This window comes from Mastomys coucha, unplaced genomic scaffold (genome assembly GCF_008632895.1).
Source record: "Mastomys coucha isolate ucsf_1 unplaced genomic scaffold, UCSF_Mcou_1 pScaffold22, whole genome shotgun sequence".
Lineage (NCBI taxonomy): Eukaryota > Metazoa > Chordata > Mammalia > Rodentia > Muridae > Mastomys > Mastomys coucha.
In genome coordinates, this window is record NW_022196905.1 from 189723752 (window position 1) to 189748410 (window position 24659).

At 37.0% G+C, this 24659-nt stretch overlaps 1 protein-coding gene across 11 annotated transcripts in view; it reads right to left on the reverse strand.

The window, feature by feature from the left end:
• Window positions 1-24659, reverse strand: part of Tenm3 (teneurin transmembrane protein 3) — a 1282613-nt gene that overhangs the window by 981814 nt on the left and 276140 nt on the right. For all 11 annotated transcript variants that reach the window (XM_031339793.1, XM_031339799.1, XM_031339798.1 and 8 more), the window contains exon 2: window positions 17828-17990. The gene's annotated coding sequence lies outside the window, so the exon portion shown is untranslated. The remainder of the gene's footprint in view (window positions 1-17827; window positions 17991-24659) is intronic.

A 24659-nucleotide genomic window follows, 5' to 3' on the forward strand; every position in this document is an offset into this window, starting at 1 on the left:
TATTCCTCATGGGATCATGTAAGTCTATGTTGTAGTGCTGTTACATGCTTGGGACTGAGGTAGAAACTGTTCAGTCTATGGAATCTCGTTCATACTAAGCACTGGATGCAATGCAGATGACCTTTTAGCTCACATGTGATATTTCAGGAGGCATTTTTGTGTGCCTCCTTAATCTTCTTTTAGTGTGAGAGCTATGCTTCATTGTGAACTTTGATAGTGAAGATAGGGAAAGTTTTGTATTCTTCCCAAGCTCTGGTCATGAAGAATTGCTTTTAGGAATTTATCATCCTGTGAGGCTGGCTTGCAAACTGGCCCTGGCAACTTGAGAATGGAGAAAGAAATATGTTATTCTGAAGAATCATTTTTCCATTTTTACTGAAAATAGATTTTTTTCTAACATAATATATCCTGATTATGTTTTCCCTCCCTTCTCTCCTTCTACTTCTTCCCCACCTCTCCTCCTGTCCACACCCACTCCCTTTCTATCCCTCATTAGGAAACAAACAAGTTTCTACAGAATAATAATAAAATAAAATAAGATAAAGAAAAAAACAAATGCATTGGATTTGGACAAGTAAAGAAAAGAAAGGACCTCAAAAATGCATAAGATATAGAGAACCACCCATTCATACACACACACACACACACACACACACACACACACACACACACACACACACACAGAGGAATCCTATAAAGTCTTTAATTGTAAGCTGTAATATATGTCAAAGACCTATTGTAGAGCCATATGAACCCTGTGCATGCCTTCTGGGTCTCTTTGAATTCATGTATGCTTTGATCTTGTTGATGTAGAGGGTCTTTTTTTCTTGATATCCTCAGTTTCTTCTGGCTCTTAAACTTTTTTCTGCCTTCCATTTCTTGGGATTACCTGAGCTCTGACTGAAGGGATTTTCTAGAGGCATCCTATTGAGCACTGAATATTCCAAGGTATTCTGTTATCTGTATAATGTTTATCAGTGAATGGGTCTCTGTATTTGTTCCCATCTGTAGCAAGGATTAAGCTGAAGAATCATTTTATTGAACTACTATTTAAAATGGTGGTTAAGTTAATGACAGTTAGATACATGCTTTAACTATTTAGCCTTGTATGACAGGACATGTGCTAGACATTTAAAAATATTCTCCAATCTTCCTCAAAACCTGGGTACACAGAGTACTTATCCAGTTCCTAGGCATACTTGACTGTAAACAGCAAGCAAGTAGCAGAAAACATTTAGTAAGTCCTATGTAGACTTCCTGAAGTGCAACTGTAAGGTATAAAACAAAATGATTATAATGTGGCTGTTAAAAATGCATTCATTTTACATGTGATCTTAGAATTATGTATATATTTTTAGATGAATATATTTTATAGAACATGGTTGATAGAAGAATAAATGTTCTTTTTAAATCAGGCTTCCAAATGACCATTTTTCTAGTATATCCATTATTAATGATATGGGTCAGAGGATACAAGTTATTTTCCCACCATATTTAATAGCAAACTGTAGCCCACAAATGACCTGTGCTTATCTTGTGCACAGACAGTAAATGACCCAACTAATCTTTCCAGTGCGATTCATGTGTTTGTTGGATTTCACTCCTAAATGTCACTACTCGATGCTGCTATTTACTTTATTTGGCAGTTATGAGACATGCTTTATCTCCTCTGTATTAACACACTTTGATTTTATTTTTCTTATCAATACCCATGACAATGATAATATACTCTATGGCTTGTAAAGATGAGATTTTTTTTCAGTCAGTTGAGTGTAATTGACAACAAAAATAAAAAGATCAATAAAATAGTGAACTATAGTCTCATCTAAGTAAATGATATTATACTGATACTAAATTAACTATTATTGATAATTTGCAAAACAGTCTTGCCAGAAATAACTTTTAGTGTATCTGTGTGCATAAGATAAATAATAGATTTAGATCTCTCTCTCTCTCTTTCTCCATATATATATATATATATATATATATATATATATATATATGCATGGAAGGGAAAAGACATGTAGGATCACATTGGAAAAAACTTAGGGAGTCAATAAAACACCAGAAAAGCTAAGTCTCACCCACATGATTCTCAAAAGGGAAGAAAGGAAAGAAACCCAGGCAAGGGCATCACAAAAGAACAGCTAGGTGACCAAAATTGCTAACTCGTACTCACCAAGCTTCTTGGAATGGATGAAGAATCCCTACCTCCTCCCTCCACGTCATAAAGTGACTTCTGGAGGATACCAATGATAATTTGTAGGTCATACATTCAACCACCATAATCATAATGATTCCAACTTAGGAGACATTAAAGTACAAGTAATATATACTTACAAAGGTATGAAATTAATTCTGCGTTAAGAGTGTGGAATTATCCAATTGTGGTCTATTAAATTCAACATAGATGTACCTAAGTGACTAGATTAATAAAATAAAGGGAATTAGGGAGGATATTTAGACATTTTATTAGCTATTTAAAAACAATAGAAGAGTGACTCACAAGCACCTTATTTTAGGAAAAATAATCACGGCAGAGTTAACAGCTAAATGATGTCTAATCTTAATTTGGGGATTCTCATCTTTTGACCCAGCAATTAATTACAATGGGTTGGGGTTTTGTTTTAGTTTTTTTCTTGAGGGAGAGAGATTACGTTTATTGCCCTTTGGTTTTACTCAATTATGCTCAGAGACTGTAGTCCACAAATCTCTATGGCCTGGATTTAGTTATAAATTGTTTTGTCAAAATTATGAATAGCTCTGTATTTTTTTTCTTGGAATAAGAAAGAAATGTATGTTTTCTATTGGCAAGAAGGAGCTCAAAATTTTTGAGACCATTAGTCTCAGAGCCAGTCCAGTTTGTGTAATCTTGATAAGGGAACCCTGAACCATCCCCTAACAATTCAGGCTTCAGAATCATTGTGAGTTAGAAGAATAACACATCCAGTCAAATTTTGCAAAAATACCAGCACTAAAAGTGATGAGTATTAAGTATCTATCAATTTCTCCATATAATATCTTTCCTAATAATCTCATATATATGTATATATATATATGCATATATATATACATATATACACGTATATGCATATCTGTGTACAACTAGGCTTATGTACACATTTATGTATATGTACATATATATATACACACACACACAAATCTATTGACTATATGATCAGATCCTTGCTTTAGTTACTTTTTATATGTGTATGTTTATTTTGTTTGTATATATATATATGTGCACCATGTATTTTTGATGCTTTTAGAAGGTCAGAAGAAGTCATCAGACTCCCCCGAACAGAAGTTGTTGATGGTTATGAGCCTCCATGTGGGTGCTGGGAATAGAACTTGAGTTCTTTGCTAGAGAAACAAATAATGTCAACCCCTGAGCGATGTTTCCAGGCCCATTTTAAATTTCTATAACTTAGAAATTGACAAACCTGGTATTCACCATCATTTGGCTTTGCCCAATTACATTTATGTCCACTTTTAATTATAATAGTCCATAACTTTGCTGTTTGCTGTAAAAGTCTCTTAGTTATTCATCTCTGTCAATTTAAGCTTTCTGGTTCCATACTACTTTTAGTTATGTGACTGTAGTATGACTCCTGCTTCAGGTGTCATTAGTAACAAACTCCAATTTTCTTTTGGTTTTGCATTTACCAGTCATTTCTGGCTTATCTTAATATTTTCAAAATATTTTAAAGTTTTATTCTAAATGTAGTCTTTTTGCAAACAATCAAATACCGTCTTTTGTCTCAGTTTGGAAGTCTTTGCAACCCAGCCCCCAAATTTATTTACATTATTATATTGTGCTTGATTTAATACCACTCTACAATGAATATCCTATCTAATATTATATATTACTTAATTTTCCACTTTAACTGGGTTTATCAACTAATTTTAATTCATTTTCTTCTTTCCACTCACAATCTGCCTCCACCCCCGCTGTATTTTAAATGTCAAACTATATTTTGAAGTTTCAGGCAAAGGAATTTCTGTCAAATAAGAAAGATAAATCATTTAAACATTTTTTGGAAGTTATAAAAGATTTGTTAAGCAATACAGGGAGTCTATTGATTTTTTAATGTGTTTCCTAAAACAGAAACTTGAAGGTAATGAGCAGCCAGTTTTTTTTAAATACTTCTAGAAAGAAAAAAAAATCTTTCTAGAGAGAAATTCCAGAGGATGGAAAAATAAAAGGAAAGAGAACTTCATTGCATTAAAAACAATCTCTTTGTGAAGTCAGATTTAAGCGGTGGCTTTTCTACAACTGTGAGATCTGTGCCTTTCTGATCATACAACAGGGGGGCAGTCCAATATTTACCAATCTACTCTTAGCTCAAAGTTGAGTCTATACAATCCATAGTGGCTCTTTTATTTCTTAATGTATCCTGCTCCATTTGGTGCAGTTAGCCAGTATACACAGTGCCTTAACATAGATTAGCAAGTTCATCAGTGGAGGCTCTTTGGAAAACTCAACAACCTTCTGTCCTTCCAATCTCTTGGCTTCATGTCTGTTAAATATCTTAGGACTACAAAACAAAAATATTTCCCAACCAAATAACTTATATCTGTAACCCCCTCTTCCCATTCCTGGCAACAATCAAAAACATGTAAGAAGTGAATGCCTTCATGGCTCAAGTTTCCAGTTTGATAAGCAAAGAATTCTTGTTTCCCTGGACTTCACAGATGCACAGAAACTTTAAGTCATCCACCTACCACTGGGCCACCCATCCCTCATCCAATAAAGTTCCCCACCCCGAAGGAGCTCACTGGGCGGCAGAAGAATGCATCTGACTCTCACTGTGCGTCTTCATTCACTTCTGTCTATTGTCATATTCCTCAGAACACTTGAGAAGTGGGTTGGGGGAGCTGTAGTAAAAACTGGTAGCAAGCTGTCAGGGGTGTAGTTTGTCACTGTTCCACAGACAAAAGGCAAGCTGTCATCATAAACAGCATTTATTCCCTTCACATTTGTGGCTTAGGGCTGGAGAAGGGGAGGTGTCACTGGCTGTAATTGTAGAACACATAAATAATAATAGTAGCTTGCAAATCATTGATCAAAGTAAACAGAAGGAGTTGGCAGTGATGAAGGCCCGAAAATAGATGCTTCCAGCACAAGCTAATTTACTACCCCTTTAAAAAATATGTTCTTTACCCTCGCAGTAAACGTTGAATGATTTCATCTGCCTCTTCAGCTGCAGGTGAAGAAGATGAAACTTCTAAATCACTGGGCATATGAATTATTTGGGGGCCTGTGAGTATGTTCAGGTCATTTTTCATTTAAGAAGTAGTTTATACATTAATAGCCATTGTTTTTACTACCTGGGTATAAGTAGGAACTTTTCTTTGTGAACTCTAAACATCACTGTGCTAAGCGCATCAGCTCGTTGAAGCTTATAGCAGTGCCTGTATGAGGTCATTCAGATTAGCTTTCTTAGAGAGCGAAATTGGTTTTAGGATCTAAGAACAGTTCCTTGTGTATATCACACCTATATAAATGTGACCTCAGAAGAGCTCTGGCACCTGGTACCCTGGAGAATGCAGACGTGAATCCTACCCTCTCCTTTGGACTCCCTCCAACATGTAAAATATGACACAATGCTCAAATTGAGTCCACCGTCATCAGCAGCAACACCATGAGCAGCCTTCTCTAGCTTGTAGCCCAGAGACGCTGCATGGGAGAATTCTCCCAGGATGACGGAGCCTGAGACACTCTCCCCGTGTTATTACAAAGTGGAGAGGTTTCTCATTTACTGCTAGTGAAAGTGTCTATTGTGGCTTCTAATAAAAACCTGTGAAGCCGCATGGGTGCAAAGTAATTTTTTTTTCAGCTCTTCAGGAAACTGGTGGCAATGCTAAGTTCACTGTTTGAGCTCTGGGTGTGAAGTATTTCACTCTCTCTGTGATGGCAACTTTACATCTGCCCTGTAACCTATTCTTACAAGCCGCATAATTGGGACAAGATTTCACACAAAGGCAAAGTTTCTGTTTTATTGACTGTATAGGATTGTTCTAAACACCAAACTTTATAAATTACACATGCATCGCATGTGAGCATTATCAATCTCTGGTTGTACTTTCTTTGTTGCGGAATGCTGACAAGATACAGAGCTTAAGAACATCTAGATCGCCTTGTGCCTGAGTGCAGAAGGGAGAGTACCTCGACTTCTGTGAACACGGTTTAGCCGTCAGTAGTCAGGCTGCAAACTCTACTGGTTGTTGTCCCTAACATTTGCTTTTGTGCAACAGTTTTGACAGTTGCGCAGCTCCCAGCAAACTGCCACGGAGTTTGTTCTGCTTCAGTGCCACTTGACTGTCACAGCCTGTCATGAAGCAGAAAGGCTCTAAAATCCTAACCCCATCCGACAGGGTTTAATCATTCTTATTACTCCTGTTGCCTTCTCAGGCCACCTTGAAGCACACAGGGTACAATTTCACCCTGCCAGCAATACCTGCTTCATAGGCTCCTGGTTGTTGCATTTTCTAAAAAAGCGGCGTGATAAGCTCTGTTGTTTGGGGGAGAAAAGAATTCAGAAGATGTACTCATCTATTTATGAAATGGTTATTATTGAAATTCTTCGTGTATAAATGGGACCACAATGAGACTGCTTTCCCTTCCTCTTTAAGCTGCAGTTGCTTTTCTTGGTGTCTGTACTGTTGGGCTAGAGAGGAGGTGACATTTCCTTTGTTTCACAGGAAGAGCACAAGTTATCATTTGATTAAGGAAAACACGCAGAACCGGTGTCTGCAGCTGCTTCCTCCAATCGCCCAGCGTGGCGTAGCTTTATGTCCATTTACCTGCATTTCTTGCCCCATTTCTTGATCAGTGGCAAATTCCTCTGGCATAGAGGCGCTCTTTAACAATATTTAGAGTTTTGTATGTCATCACAAATCTCCAAGAAAGGGATTTAGCTTACAAGTGATGAGGTTTTAGGGCATCAGCGATCATATAATTAGATTGTGTTTTACTTTTAACAACCAGAGCAGCAATCAGGAGCAATATTTCTCAGATCAAGAAAGACTCCTGGGAAATGCTGTAAACCATGCTAACATCGAGCCCAGAAAGATCCACCACGCCATGATTTGTCATTTGTTTTTCCAGGTAATTGCTTGCTTTCACATCCATACACAACAGGCATGGGAGAGGCAGGAGAAAAACATCACTGGGGATAAAGCACAGAATTCTGGATGCTGAGGCCACAGCCCAAGACCTGTGGTATCTCCTGAAATCCATGTTAGAGTTCAAAATTGCTTGGTTTTGAGCCAAATATGGCATGTTGTGTTTAATTTAATGAACTGATTTCTGAAATAGCTACTTCAACTTTTTAGATTTACACCAGTCTAGCACAGTTTACACACTCCAGTTTCTAGCCAGGTGGTTTCAACTCCTTAGTTTATCAAGGATGTGGTGGACCTATGATTACAAGAATCTGAATTATTTTCCCAGAACATATACCAAGGAAAAAATTTCCTCATTTTAATTTTCTGGTAAAAATTTCAAAAAAGACTGTATGAGAAGAAAGAATCTTTACAACATTTTGAAAAGTTCATAAAAGTCACAACGAACTTAACAATTCACAATTACTAAATTATGTAATTTTAAAGTACAAGATAGGAAACATGTTTTCCTCGCCTCTAATTATTCTTAGAATCAGAGGCAGTCCACAAAACCTTGTGTCTTGGATATGTGGACGAAAATGAGGAGGGATCCGCCTCTAATTGATGGTTCCTTTAGTGATAGGCCTTCCCATGCCACTGGTACTGGGTTAAGTCTAGGATGTTAAATAGAGAAACCAGGAAGCCCTCACTGGCAGGCAGTAGGCAGCATTGTACTTTACAGTTGATTTTCTAGAACTTAACAAAGCATGAGAAGGTAATAATACCCAGGGCAGAGGGGACCTTGAACACACACAGTAACCAACACTAGAACACTTGATTCAGGTTGTGTATTATACTAATCAAAGGCAATTACGAAAAAATGGAATGAAAATGGCATAAATTGCTCTTGGACCCTTAGGGACACTTTAGAATGTTCAGTTCTGCAGTAAGAACTGTGGTTGTGGCCATGTGAATCTGGCATCATGGTCCCCAAGAGTATAAATCCAGTGATGTCCACTTACCTCCCAGTCACAGTGACTATGGCTCATCCCCACCAGATTAATAATCATATTCATGTAAGTGGGATAACATCCCACTCATCTTTCCTATGTGATTTCCCTTGCTATCGAAGTGCCCTTCCTTCACCTTTTGAAATATCATCTATTTTTGGTAGACATATTTCTCCATGTTTCTTATTTAGGAAATGTCTTTATCATCCAGCCTAATACTTTCTCTCTTTTGGGACATCCAAATCATGTACTGTGTACTTTCTTTTAAAAAATATACTTTATACATGTTCCAACTTGAGTATAAGTATCTTTATTATCTCATTTGTTTTAGGGACCTAGAACACAGAGCCAGCAAGTAGAATGCCTTTTTAAATGTGCCATACCATGTTCATTATTATTTCTTCTCCATTGCTAAAACAACTGCAGATACCTTCAGCTCCCTTTTTGTTGCATACACCAGGACGATAATTGGTCTTTATATAGGACTGGATTTTTGTGATCACTAACCTGATTTAGACCCTAAAAGATAACTTGAATATCTATCAACATATAACTGTATTTATTATTATAAACAGTATTTTTAAGTTATGCTTGGTATGTCATGATCGTAAGAACTTAAGAGACTAAGTCAGGTAAATATTTCACAAATTCAAGGTCTGATTAGACTACAAAGTGAGCTTAAAGTCAATTTGGTCATTTTAGTGAGACTATATGCAAAATAATAGTAAAATACAGAGGGATGGACATACATCATCAATATCATATATTAGGTCATAGTTTAAATCTCCGGTACTACAAACGAAATAAATGAATATTTTTTTTTCTCCCAAGGAGCATACTTCTCAAAGGCACGCATTTGATTCTCCAGATTGCTTTACTACCTAAATGAACTTCCAACTTCTATTAACTAGAGATCAATCTCTAGTGTTGCCCGCAGGCTGAGAAATCCCAGCCCATCATTTTGATGCACACACAGTTACTCAGAGCCTCCTTGGTATCTAGTGTCCTATGTTGGTATGACAAGCCGGGAAGTCTCCAAGCCACTCTGCCATCTGCTTGTTCAAAGCAAGAAAACAAACAAGATACACACAAATAATAATCAGTGCCTACAGCATTTCTTTGGGGATCTAAACTGGTGTGATATGTTACCAACGTGACCCACAGTATCCTTTCAATACATTCTCCATGTTGCCGATTCCGATGGAAGTCAGTTTGAGTAATCTTCAGTCTCAATTTCAGGAAACAGCCCAAGTCCTATACCAACCTGTACAAATGTTTTTATACACTAGATTTGTGTGAATCTATACTTCCCCCCCCTTTCACTTTTGCAACACAACTGTGGGTATTATCCAAAAATAGCTGACTGTTAACTAGACAACTAGCCAGATCTATAATGCTCCATGTGGACTCTGGCTGCTACATCTCCATCTGCACAGCCTGCTGCCTGCCTGTTTTGAATTATGAAGAGTGGGGATGGGAATCCACTAGAAAAGGGTGCCGTGCTGCAGGATGCGCCCTTGCTCTAGTGAGGGACACATTTTTCTCTTTTATGCTTTCAGAGTAGCTGGTTATATGGGACCCCAACCAACCTCCTCACTTTAAAAGTATTTCTGCACGAGGAACACCTGACCCAGAGTTCTTTGCGTACCAGGTGTACATCTTATTGCCTTCAGGTGTCTCGATGCTAATTTGTACACATGGAGTTTAGTTTTTTTCTGCTTTTGTGCCTGCTTCCCCCTACTCCATGTATTTCAAAACTTGAATATTATTATCTTGTTTCATTCAATAGTATACTGTGCACTAAGCCAATGCATACTTTGCAGATGAGCTATAATTATATCTCTCTCCATCTGACATTAGGTTTTTTGGTAGGAACACTAATCCTCTATACTGTGAGTGGCTGCAGGACAAGGCCTGAATTGTCTCCAGGTGATGGATTGTGTTTTGCCACGTGTTTCCTTGCTACTGAGCTGTTTTTAGTTGATTATTTTCTTTCTATTCCTCTTTCTTCCCCTTCCCACCTTGGTCCCATTAGATTCCATACTTTAAAAAACTGATTTACTATTATATTTCAGAAACCAAGAGGTTTCCAGTGGATTAACTTTTTCATGATATTGCCGTCATTTCCATGATGTCTCTGAAGCCGACAGAAGTTTGGGAAATAAAGGTAGGGCTGTGCCAATAATGATTGTTGTTTTTTTTTTCCCCTGAAGCCTAAAAGGCCTATTTTATTTTACATATTTGACGGTTTGCCTGCATCTATGTATGTTCATCATGTGCATGGCTCTGCCCACTGAATCCAGAAGATGGTGTCAGATCCCCTGGAATGGGAGTTAAAAGTGGCTGTATTATACAAATGTAAGTAACTTGTGAGTTACATGACTCTGAACCTGGGACCTCTGGAAGAGCAGCAAGTGCTTCCGCAGCTGGCCTAACTCTCCAGCTGCCTTCTTAGTGACTCTTACCCAAAAGTATAAAATGACAGCTCTGTTATGTGTGACAAAACATATCACCTTCCCTATTTTGTTTTTGATCGGCACTCACATTCCACTTTAAATCCATGTCTAGCAACAAGGCATTTCAAGAACTTATATTAGGAACACCCCTGTGAGAAATTACAGATGGTGTCCTTTTGGATATATCATTTTAATCCAGAGAATCCCACTTGATGGTCAGCCTGAGACAGTATCTCAGCCTGAGACAGTATCAAAACAACCGAGTGCATAAGAAAGAAATTAGGAGTGGGAGTCCAGGCTGATGTGCAGCGGAGGGTTTTCAAAAGAGCGAATTTGACAAAGATTGAAATAATAAGCAATAAGATGAAGTTAGGAAGGGATAGGGAAGAGTCCAGATGTTAGATAACGATGACACACAGTCTTACTGACTAGAAGGCTGAATTTGGACACTGGTTGTCTTGTCTTCTTTTCTGTGTCCTTACCTTATATGTCAGGCTTTTCCTCCCTGCCACCTAGAGACCATCATGGAGGCAGTCCAACAATACCCCTAACATCCATATGGGATGCCTAGTCTCGAATTAATCCCCAGTGAAGGAAGGGGCTGCTTAAAGTTATGATCTATGATCCGATCCCATGATTGTGAGATCTGTTCTGCAGAGATGACAGACAGTTGGTTCCAGACATGATGAAGCCACTGCCTCTGGGCAACACTGCAGGACTTCCTTTCTGTCACAGTGCTGGTGAAGACGTGCCACCAGTCATGGAGACTGAAGATGCTTAGCCACCGCACAGAGTGGAAGCTCTCAGAATGGGCAATGGCAGGTGCTCAACAGTCCTAGACTGAATGGGTTGACATTCTCTGCTAAGAGTTTCATAGCTGATAATTTGGCTTCTAGTTCTTTGAACATGGGAGGGATTATATTAATATAAGTGATGATGGAAGACACAACTATTAATCCAGTTGTATAAAATAATGGTCCTGGGCTAGATTAATTGGCATACTAGAGGGAAAGAGGGTATTTCTACAGCCTTTTAAAATTACCTCATCTTTATTATTTGATCTGTATATTGAGAAACCTCTAGTCATTGTGTGTACAAAGAGGGGTCAAATTTGATGATTAAGTACATTAACTTAAAAGAGACAGCCTTGAAATTCTGAAGTGTAACATAACATTCATCTTGCAATAGCCACAAAAGAAGCTGAACTTGTTAATACATCAACCATCCTAAATGTATACAATATTGGTAATAAAAGCACAAAAATATAATAACTTTCAAAAGAAACCTTCTTTTGAAACACTGCTTGCCACAGCACTCCGCAGATGAAAAGGAGAGACCTTCTTTATTATAGTCACAGACTCGCCCTCAAACACTTTTCTTTTGAGTGGGCAGAAATGAATTTTCTCTTATAAAAAAAAAATGTGCTATTTCAAACAATGTGTTTTCCTGTGATAAGAGATCTGTTTTAATGTTTTTACAAAAGGAGATCTTCAAAATGGCATGTACCAGGGGGAAGCATAAGATTTAACAAGTCATATGGATTCCAAAAGGATCCAAAGAACTGTTAATTGGCTCTACCCGTTGTCAAGTTTTCTCAGGGATGAGTATTTTTTTCCTCATGATTTATGCTAGATTTATTTGTTAGTTAGTCCTGCTCTATGAAGCAAAACAGCAGCCCAAAGGGACTCATTTTAATTTCCTCCAAAGTTAGTAATCATCATCATTTCTGATCTGATAAATCAATGTGTCTTTTCCCTAGGAACCAAATAATCAATTATTAAGTTACCTTTCCTCTATATTCTTGCTCTGTTTTCCCACACAGGTAAATGCTAATGTCCAGGATCTTACATAATTAGAGTGAGGATTCTCTCATTTAGAATTTAAGAAATATGTGTAATAGATACTTTTAATTTAGCCAAATTATTTGAAGAATATTTTAGAATTCTTTTGCAATGTTCTAGATTGAAATTGTGGCATAATAATTCTATCATAGTATAGGCAATGACATCTGGCTCTTGGCCTCTTGTCTAACAATATACTAGACAAGAATTATTACTCCATAATTTACACCCTGTCATGTCTTATTGCTTAATTAAAGCACAACCTTCCTCCTCATGACAAGCAATTGGACTGTTAACATTATAGATGATTATCCAACCTAACATATTTTATTTTTACAGCCTCCTCTTTGCATGTACATAGGATGCTCCATCTCGGGTACATCTACCTCTGAAAACATGAAAAATCTGTTTCCTTAGTTACCTTCTGGCTACTGTACAAACTGCCACTAGCAAAATGTGGAGGAAATATGTGTTAGGAATTTGTAATTTTGATACAAAAATAGTAGCCCAATATCTCAAAGCAAAGAATACATGTTGGCCAATTGAGCATTTAATATTTTTATTATCAACCAAATTAATGGTAGAAAAAGTACACACACGCCTGCATTTGTAAAATGTATGTACATAAATAAAGGCATAGGTCACACATATGAAAACTTGAACAGTCTAGTGGGGATCTTAAACTAGAATGAGTAAATGAGCAGCTAGAGAGAAAACTGTGGACTTAAGAGCATGTGCTTCCATTGCATAGAACCAGAGGTAGGATCCCAGTACCCACCTCACTGCCTAGGAGCTTTAGGTCCACAGGATCTGACATTCTTTTTTGGCTTCCAAGGGAACACTCTCTAGCACCACCACCATACACAGGGCATACAAGCCAATACACGCTCATGCAAATGAATAAAAATAAATCTTTAAAAGAGAAAAGAGTAAGTAGGCGATAACATTTACTCAGCATTTCACTTTCAACATTTTGTTGTTGTTGTTGTTGTTGTGGTTTGTTTGCTTTTTCCAGTGGTAGGGATTTGAACCCAGAACTTTCTCATGGAAAATCTCAGAGCAATCAGCCTCTGAGGTATAACTTTGACATTGTATCTCTATTTGTTTTTGGTATGCTGTAGAGTTCAGACTTATTGAGCTCCCTTAAATTTGTCTTTGAATTTAATAATAATTTAATTCACGTTTAAAAATCTTGACGGGCACAGGGAAGATGGATGAGAAGCTAAAGTGTTGGCAAACATGAGCTTAGGCTCCCCAGCATTCATGCAAAAGCTGGGCATGACAGCACACACTTGGAAACACTATGCTGAGGGCACATCCATCAGTGCACAGGCATGCATGTCCATGCGTGCAAGTGCACACACACACACTTTTAAAACTATACTTGATTTGACACTACACTTTTCATGGTTCCCATTTTAATAAGACTAGAACAGTCCTCCAGGAAGACAGATGAGGGGAAGAGATCAGTAAAGAATTTCTAATTTCATGGTATAACAAAACAGAGCACTATGGTATAAGATTCAGGAATTAAACCATCAACTGAAGACTACACATGGAGGGACCCATGGCTTCAGCTGCATATGTAGCAGAGGATGGCCTTATGTGCCACCAATGGGAGGGGAGGCCCTTGGTCCTGGGGAAGCTTGATGTCCCAGTATAGGGGGATGCTATGGCAGTGAGGCAGGAGTGGGTAGGAGGGTGGAAGAGCACCCTCATAGAAGCAGGGAGGGGGGAGATGGGATAGGGGTTTTGTGGAGGGGAAACTGAGAAGGAAGAAAACATTTGAAATGTAAATAAATGAAATAACCAACAAAAAATCAAAATAGTTTGATTCTAGAGGAGCATTGATAAGAGAAAGTCCCAGTGTGAGCCTGGACGTGAATATGGACTTGCACATTGTTTTGTTCACTTTAAGTTTCCAATTGGACACCTAATAGATCAAACTGAGCTTATGATATTATGCTATGAATAGTCTGCTCTTTTTACCTTTTCTTATATAAAAAATATAAAATATATTATCATTTCTTTCTCAATCATCTTAGTCCAAAGTGCTATCAAGTCTTACCTGGGTAATTAAAATAATCACCTGACCAGCATTCCTTTCTGCCTTTCTTACTCTTTATTATAGCCTCAACATTACAACCAGGAATGTCCATTAAGAGAAGAAAGGGAACCAGCAAGAGAATAAAAGCAAGAATGCAGGGCAGTGGGCCTAGAGAGTGAGAGCAAATGTAATGGTATATGTGCATGCAAAAGTCACAATGAAACACAATCCTGTGTATGTCAGCAAAATAAATTTAAAATGTAATTAAAAATATATCCAGTCATGTATCTCTCAAAATGTCATTTATAAACATCACTTCTGTATAGAGTAGAAGTTATGACAGTGGTGTGTGATAGATAATCTGAATGATTTTCTTTTACTTTCCTGCTCATACTAAAGAGATTTACAAGAGGTATTTTTTTCCCCTGCTAGGAACAGAACTCAGAACTCTTCCATAGATTGTCACAGGGTTCCTCCCTTAACCTCACTTAATTATTTCCTCCTCGAACTTCATTCTCCTAACAAGAATTTTTGTATACTTGTAGAGTACCTGTGACCACATTCTCTGTTTAGCTTTTTCAGTGGTACTTACCAGTATATTCCACCTGGACACATACACACCCACACACACACACACACACACACACACACACACACACACACACACACAGATACACACACACTCACACTGTACATTGGTCTGTCCTCACAAGAGGGGTAACCCACAATGCTTAGAAAGTCATTTTATTTTATTATCTAGGTCAATTAATAGAAAAAATCCTCATAATATTTGTTTGGAAATGAAAACATGGCATACAGATGTTTTAAGAGGATATAAATTTCTATGAAAAATTAAGTAATTATAACTAGTATTTGTATTGGAGAAAAGAAACTTGTGAGTATCTGTGTTGTTTCTCTAACCATGAAAATCATTTCATTTCACAAGTTAAAATAATAAAAGCAGGTAATAATTCAAAAGGGTTATTAGAGTACATTTTTGCTTTTTCCTATACATATTTTATTAAAAATGCTAACAAATATTTAAAGATATATCCACACAATTTAAGAAATTACAACCAAGTAATTAACCCAGAGATTTCAAACCGCAGTAGTATGTTAACAGATGGGCAGCCTCACACCTAAAGGACCACATGAACTGTAAATGTAACTGTAGGATGCCAACAAATTAGCAGAGCACCAACCACAGGGTAAGTGTTCTACTTGGAAGATGAGAGAAGAGTCTACTGATGTGCACACACATTGTGTGTGTGTGTGTGTGTGTGTGTGCACGCACACATGTGTGCATGTACGTGTAGAGGAGCTTGGTGCATTATCACTGTGTGATGTGACATAATGCAGCTACTGGGAACTTGGATGTGGTGGTCCAGGTTCTAAGAGAGATGGGAGTAAGAGCTGATTTTATTAGCTTGAGTGATAGGCTATTACGTTAATGGTTTCATTTGGAGCAAGGTGGCCCCTGCTCATCATAGTGCTGACTGCTTCATTTGGCAATGACTTATAGCTTTCTGTCAGACGTCAGCACTATAATTACCCAGAACATAGGAAGAAAAGGGTAGCACCCTTGGAGTATATTTTATATACTTTTATCTAGGGGTATTATCAACATGCTGTTGTGACATGTACCTTAATTTTTCTGTTAGCTAAATTAAAAATAATTGAATTCAAGTAGAATTATCTACCAATATTAGGAATGTATGGCTACTTATTTCCTACTAATAAATATTTCTATGAGCATGAGACCAATGGTACAAACTGTGATAGCACCTTTTCATAATTATTGAGCTCACAAATTATTGAAGGAGTTGAGTCATTTCAAGTATAATTTTACAGAGTAACACTTCAAGCATTACACCTTGCCTAGAACATAATCTGGGACGAAGGGAAGTACTGGACACACAATTACAGAACAGGAAAGTAAACATTAGCTTTTGGAAGCATAGGTTTCTTGGTCAATTAGACCAATATAATTTTTTGAACAGAAATGTAATATTATGTGTGCCTCATGCACATTAACACATTATATGTGGATACCTTTATCCACTAACTTATAAAATGTTTTCCAGAAAAGCAGCCAGCCAATGGTTTTTATTCCCCTCCCATTTTAGCTGCTGTGAGGTGTTCCTGATGGTAAAGGCAGCTTATAGTTTTTTTTTTTTAAACAAGATTATCAAGTTAAGATTTTGTTGACATGTTCTCAATTTTTACTCCACTTCTGATTTTTCTCATGGGTAACAATGATTTTTGATAAAGAGGTGGCCATTTTATTATGGTATCTTAAGTGAGGCTCCAGTTTTTTCTTGAAAGACCAGATCCAGTAAAGTGTGGTGAGGCAGACAGAGAGAAATATAGTGGAGGCACATGGTCTTCTAGTGGCTGTAGAAACTTCAGATCTTTTCATTCTTGCTCCCAGTTCACAGTGGCCTGAATATTCCATGAGTCAACTCCTATTTCCTTCTATGATATTTTGTCTAGTGTTAATGGGTATTTAGGTTCAGTCATTCATTTGATATTTCTAACCTTGAACCAGTGTTTTTAATGTCTGACATATTTCCTTATTTTGCTAGTTTTTACACTAATATTCATTCCAGAATAGCATTTTATGCTTAGTTATCCCTTAGTATAGTATCTTCTTCTTTTCCTTTAAAAATGTTATGTAATAAGGCTCAAATCCTACTTATATTTTTGAGTAAAACATATATTTCAGTAGTATTATTTAAAGGTAATATGATTTAAAGAAATAATTTAGTGTCTAACATAGCTTAGTATCCTCACCTAAAGCAAATAGACCTGATCTATGAGTTTTACTTTATATTGTTATATTACTAGATTATGTCAAATGATTTATTAGATTTCAGGCAGTCTTAATTATATCCATCCATTTATTCCAGGATGAATATACAGGGAACATTTTAGTATCATCTGTGGCTAAAACTGGGGACTAGGCTCTTTACAACTAGGTACATTTCTGAAACCTAAATTCTAGGACTAAGATTGGATTTGATTTCAAACAATCTCTTTGTAGCATATGCACTGGTTGCTATGCAACACAATTTAACATCAACAAATGATGCCAAGTGATTTTCTACATGCTGCCATTGGCTTGTAAGTCTTGCTGCATGGACCATGTAGGGTGAACGTGATTATTCCAATTTAAATGGTTATGTTAAAATGTTAATTTTTATAATTAAAAAAAAAAGCAAGCCCCACAACACAAAACCTGCATTCAAAACTGAAGAAAAGAGCTCGCTTCTGTGCTTGTAAATGTGCAATGGCCTGGAAAGGCCTTCTCCACCCTCTGGGAAAGCTCAGAACATATTGAGTAACTTTTTATGCTGGTCTACTCACCTAGCTTCTCTGATGAGTTGGCTGTGGAAAGCCTATACAGAGGCAGAGCTCAATTAGTATAATTTATGTATCCTTGGACGTCAATCATTCCTGTTGAGAGGTGGGACTCACAGGCTCTCAGTGCATTAATTAAGAGCCCATCTCAGCAGAGCCATCTTTCTACCTAAGGACCAAAAGGAAAGTTTTAATTAGATTTTTAAAAGCAAGGATGTCATATATGAAAGCAAAGTGTAGTTCTCTAGTTGGCATGAGAGGCAACAACGGGAAGGGAATATGCCAAACAATACAAAGGGCACAGGTTCTCAATCATCTGTGGCATTATGAGAAAGAAGGCGAGAATCCATCCAAAGCACCAGTTCCTACCTTGGATAGTCACTTCATGGAAACCACGGATGCTTTGATTCTGTGGTTTCATTGCCAACATCATTATTGGACCCCTGTCTCATTATTGATGCAGAGCTGATGCTGATCAAGTACAATTATGATGTGGAGGGCAGACTCTGTTTTCCTCTGATGACTGCCTTTTGTTCCAGGCTAGCATGGCACGGAATATGCGATGGACAATACAGTGCAAGTTCAGCAAAAGGGAGTGAGGGACCTTGCACAACACATCAATTTCATTGGTCCAGTGATGGAGTGAGTGTGCCTTTGCTAGCTAACCTAAAAATACAGGGACTCGGGAGAGCGGAAACAGAGCTGGGCTCACTGTTGTCAGCTGCTTGAGAGAGTCTGTTCTCCTGGAATGGCTGTGTGAGGCCATCAAACATACTCCTTAGGGCTCACTTGGGAAATAATAGATACATTATTGATTAAAATATTTATAAATTCAGGGAGGGAAAACAAATTTTAAAAGCTCGTTCAGATTCAAGAAGGGAAAGCTACCTACTAATAGCTATTAACCCTTCCCTCTCCATAATGAGAGAGAGAGGAATCACAATACATTCTCTGAAAAGCAAAAACAAAGGAGTTTGCTCACTTCCAAGAACAAGCGAATTGTGGAAACCAAAGGATAAAACAGTAGAAACATGGCAAGATGCCTTAAGCAATAATATGTAAGTTCTGAAACATAAACATTGCAAAAAATAAACATCAGATAAAGCAGAAATGTAAAAAGCATACATATAAGTATATGCATTTCTGCTTTTGGGAATGGGGATATATATATCTGATCACAATGAGCTCTAATAATTATGTGGTAACATGGAGGTTTTCTAACAAACTTGACTAGGGCAATAGAGCGATGTTATAGAAGCCAAAGAAATCTCTGCTCTCTGGCTCAAAAGACAAGACTGGATGCTGCTGGTGTCTATTGCTGCCTGCATATTCTATTTTATATTTTAAGGGAAGGTGTTTCAGAAAGCCTGTTACTGTATACACTGTAAATTTACCACTTAAAGAGCATACCTGACATGTACTGAATAACAGCAGCAAACCTGGCAGAAGGAACTATAGATTTAACAGGTCTATGGCTTGTGCAGCATGTATCGAAATGATAGGATACAATGGAAGCCACACTCTAAAGACACTTCACCAAAAGAATAGAGCCAGAAAACTGTATCTCCTCTGTTATGCTAATGTTCATAAAGATATTTTATAATCCTTTCTCAGCTTCTTCCTCCTCACACATTTTCCCAGCTATTTTGCCTCATTTATTGTGCATAGAATGTTTATTACACAATTCATATACTAGCACTCCCCAGACAGGAGTTGGCAATTGTGTGGGTTATACCAATGTAGTGTGCATGATTAATTTACATAATATGGCATCCTACATTGGAAGACCATGATTGTGTCTTCTGATGCATGTTTTTATTTCCATGTAAGACAAAGGATATTAGAAAGCCAAACTATCTCTTGGATATCTTGTGTTTAAGGATGTCAATTGATGATAGTATTAAATAGGCATTGCATTTGGACATTTGTTTTGATTTGTTGGTCTTAGGATGTTTTCCCAAGAAATATTTCAATTATCTTTGTGACTGATTGAATAAAGAACACTTTAACAAATACTTACTTTATTTTTAAAAAAATATGGTACCAGCACCTTTCTTGCCCTAAAACACTTAAACTTAGGACTAAAGGTTATTTCAGTGACACTGGCTATTCGTGTGTACCTATCATCAGTTCACATGTCCCACATTTCTGGAGTAGGGACTCAGCAGAAGGAGTATGTGTCAGAGCAGGACATATATACACATATATATTTATATACAGATATACATATATATATTTACTACAGTCAAAATGTAAGGAAGTGTTTTATTCTTTAATAAGAACCCAATTTTAAGGTTTAGAGTTAGAAGAAACATTTTTCTGAATGGCAATGTCTTGTATGCCTATACACATCTGGCTTTCCTGAGTTTTCTTTCTTCCTTTGTTTTTCTTAGGCCTTGAGATAGAACCTCATGTGAGCTAGGCTGGCCTCCAATTCCTCATCATTTGGCCTCAGCCTCCTAAGTACTGAGATCACGGGCATTAGTTACTGTGTCACCTTGACAATGGTCTTATCCAAACCTTTGGAATGTTCTGTTAAAGTAGAGATGCAGGTTGAATTGTAAGTGGAGCAATGGAATCATATGACGTTTTGGATGGGTCTGAAGTTGATCACCAAGGTGGTGTGACATTTTAAGGAAGACCCTGTTTGAAGATGGGCAACCAATGGAAAACCAGAGCTCACCATTGCCCTACACTTAATATACACTATAGGAAATCTGTATCATTTCTTAACGATTTTTAGGTTGCTCACTATTTTAAATAGAGCACAGTAGGCTGGGTATTATTTTTAGTGGTAGTTGAGCATATACAGTCACACACAATTTTGTGACTTTCAAAAATGAAAACTGATAGCTTTCATCAGCTAGACAAGCGCATAATTTGAACACCGACCTAACTTCAGGCTTATCCAGGCTAGTATTTATTTACTATGGTCTATGCTCATGGGACTTATATCCAAAGGCAAGCTCTAATGAAGCTGTAGGTAAAATGACCCAGTTCTATGCCACCTTATCACTATCAATTAAGTGGGGAATAGCAGGAACACCGTCTGACCTCCTTATTTTTCCAGGGAAATTACATTGTAAGGAAGAGAAATTCCTGATTAGACTGTCTTGTGAACAAAAGATAAAGAAAAAAAAAACCCAAACAGACATTAAGTTATAACATTGGGGTTAAAACCACATGTGGTTTAAATACCAGAAACTGGAAGTTGCAAGAGTTTTAAATACCCAAAATACCAAGTATGAATTTATTTTATGTGTCAGATTGGTAATAGTGAAATTTTTGTTGGAGACTTTATTTCTATTGATGTGATCCTGTGCCACAAACATAGAAGCAGAAATTGAATCCAGTAAAGGCAAAGGAAACCTTACCCTACCACGTTCTAGGACAGTGGCTCTCAACATTCCTGATGCTGTGACCCTTTAATACAGTTCCTCTGTTCAGGTGACCCCCAGCCATACAATCACTCCCTCACTACTTCATAACTGTTATGTTGCTAATGTTATGAACTGTAATGTAAATATCTGATATGCAGGATGGTCTTAGGCAACTCCTATGAAAGGGTCATTTGATCCCCACTTAAAGACGCAAAATATACAAGGGGTCACAGGTTGAGAACCACCGTCCTAGGCTATGTAAGGTTGCAGAATTCTGTAGATTTAATGTATTATAGTCTACTTACTTATATAGATTTCCTTCTTCATAGGCTGCATAGGAAAGATGTCTGAGTGGGCTAGCAGTCTTTTTTATCTTTGACATTTTATTATTTAGTTTTAATGCTGGGATATTTTATTGTACACGAGCCTGGAGGTTTTCTGCTTTCATGTGTTTATAAGACAGAATAATAAATAAATGATGATTTAGCGTGGTGTTAATGTCAGGATTGTAGTGAGGTTCATATTTTTTAAACCTTTTCCCAATTCTGACAGAAGAAAAGCGATTGGTTTCTTGTGACTTTTATGACACTTAAATTATTTGAGGGAGAAAAGTTCTTACGTTTTACAGACATTGGGTGGTGTAAGTGTTGTCAAGTAATACTTACTTGTATTGTGTGCAAGTGCCACATTGCTCTCCTGGGATTACTTTATCTTTTAATAACAGTGAGGAAAGCACACAAATCATGCGTTCTCCTTAGGACACATTCTTAGGTAAATATCAAATTACAATACGAACTCAATATTTGAGTTGTCAGGAATGCAACTACCGCACACTCTCTGCCCACTCTGACCATGAAGTGAAAGAATAGCAGGAAAATCCATATTTATTTAAGAAAATATGACTGCTTATGTAAGAATTACATCTCCCTGTAATTGTATTTATGTCTATTAGGATTTGTTCTCTATGTGTGTTAATTGCATCTCTATTAATTTAAATGACTTCCTTCAAAGGATAGAAGGTGAGGAACATTTTAATATGCAACAAATATTCAATATTTCCAAATAATCTTGTAAATGTCATGACATTTGAAAAGATTTACCTTTACGGTGCTATTTTTTTGAAGTTCTTGTAGAAATTCTTCACAAGAGACTTTAAATAGATATTTTTTTTTTTTTAGTTATTCCCCAATGCTTTCCCACACTCTCCCACCAGTGATGGTACACATCTCTGACTCTTTTATTTCCATTTATCAAAGAAATGAAATATATATATATGTATATACATAATACTTTTCATTATTGTGAAAAGTCTTTGCTAGATATTTTCTTTATTTACATTTCAAATGATATCTCCTTTTCCAGTTTTCTCCCACAAAGAAAACCCCAAAACCCTCCCATGTTTACCAACCCACCTTCTCCTATTTCCTGGCCCTGGCATCCCCCTATACTGTGGCATCGAACCTTCACTGTGAATAATCTTAATAGCTTAGAACCTGGTTTAACCAATTCTACTTTGATGTAAAATATGGCTCTCTTTGATAAGGTATTTTGTAATCAGTATCAGAAGAACAACAAATATCTGATTATATGTATCCACAAGTATACATCTATTCATATATAAGTTTAATTCTTATGAAGGCTAATCTCAACTGTTAACTTAATGAGATAGAGAATGGCCAGGGAGATAGGCATGTGACCATGCTTGTGGGGGATTACTTCATTAGTTTAATTGGGGTAGGGATGACACAGCTATGTAGGTGGGACCATTCCTAGGGCCTGGCTTTTGGGGTGGATAAAAAAGAGAATGTTAGCAAGCAGAGCCATTCATTGATCGCTCAACTATCTGCCTGTGAACACAATGTGACCACCTTCCTCAAGAGCCTCCTGACATGATGGATAAACTCTATCCTGGGACTGTCAGCCAGAATAAACCCTTTCTCCATTAACTTACTTGTTTTTTTGGAGAGGTGGTCAGGACATTTTATCATAGCAACAGGAAGAACAACTAATGCAATATCAAACAAGAAAATCTTGAATGTTTTTTTATTGCCTTATTAAGGGAAGTTAACATATGGCCATGATAACGAGTAGGCATACAGGAGACCCAAGTGATTGACACTTCTATTTCTTCAGTGACTTTTATTGTCCCCCTTCTCCAAAAGGAAGCACCATGTTGTTGTATTCAGAGAGCAAGAGAAGATAAGCAAAGTCGAGTAGGAACTTGCCCTCATTAAGCTTCCATTTTACTAGATAGATCTAGAGAGCTTTAAATCTAAGACCTCATTATATTTTTACCTAATCTGTTTCCATTTTAATGGCATCCTCATACTATTCTCTGTCTAGGGATGCTCACTTTTCTAAAACATTAGAATACGTATGTGTGTGTAAAATTGAAGTCTGATTTGCCATATAAGATGAGTGAAAAAGCAATTCTAAATTACTCCTAGGCATTCAGTTTAAAGAGAAAATTTCAAAGATACATTTATGGCTTAATAATTAAATCTCGGTGAACATGCCTGCTGGGAACTTCTACAATAATGAAACAGAATGGCAGGTTTCAAACCACAAACAAAGGACGTTTCCTTTCAAAGATTTGAGTCACAGCATATTAGTATTTAATTGATTTTTGCATTTTTAAATGCATAATGTCAGAATTCCTTGGTAAGAAGTTTTGAATAATTCTTCAAGTACAATTTGAGAAGCAGTGAATAAGAATCAAGTTCTCAACAATGTCACTCTTAAGTAAGGGGCTCTATGTGTCTAAAAAAATTAAACTCTAATTTCCTTAACTCTAGATCTGAAGTTTTCTCCCACCCAACATTTTGATCCATAGACACTCAGCTTTGCACCAACTGGTCTGAACCTGGAAAGCCAAGAAGTGCTGTGAACAAGAATAAAGGACTATCTGGGAAATATATTAATGTTGGCCAACAGACCTTTCTTATACTCAAGCTTTATTTAAGGCAAAATCATATTAGAGGGTAAGAGTTCACTTGAGGTAAGAACTTGTATTGATTGTCTTATAAAATTAAAATTACAAAATTAATTATCAAATGGTCATAGAAAAATGACACTAATCTAGAATCTAAAGGGCAACTGGGATTACAGAGATGCATGACTTTACCAAGTCTTTCAAAAAACACTCCTATACTGGTTATCAAAATAGTTGTGAAAAGTAATTCCACTTTAAGGTTGCACTTTGCCACAAATCCCTTTCAGATGATTAGACATAATCACAATTATATCTATTTACATTTGCTTCAACTTGTCTACATATCTAACTTCAGAAACCAAGGAAAAATAAGTTTGCTTTACTTTATGGAAACAGCTTTAACTTAAAGAAATTCTTAGGCAACCATTTTAATTCCAAAAGTCTAAGGACAGAGGGGCAAATCGCAGTCTTCACTGGTTTTTCAGGCCGTAGAAAATCACGGCTCTTTAGAGCACTCTCAGAACAC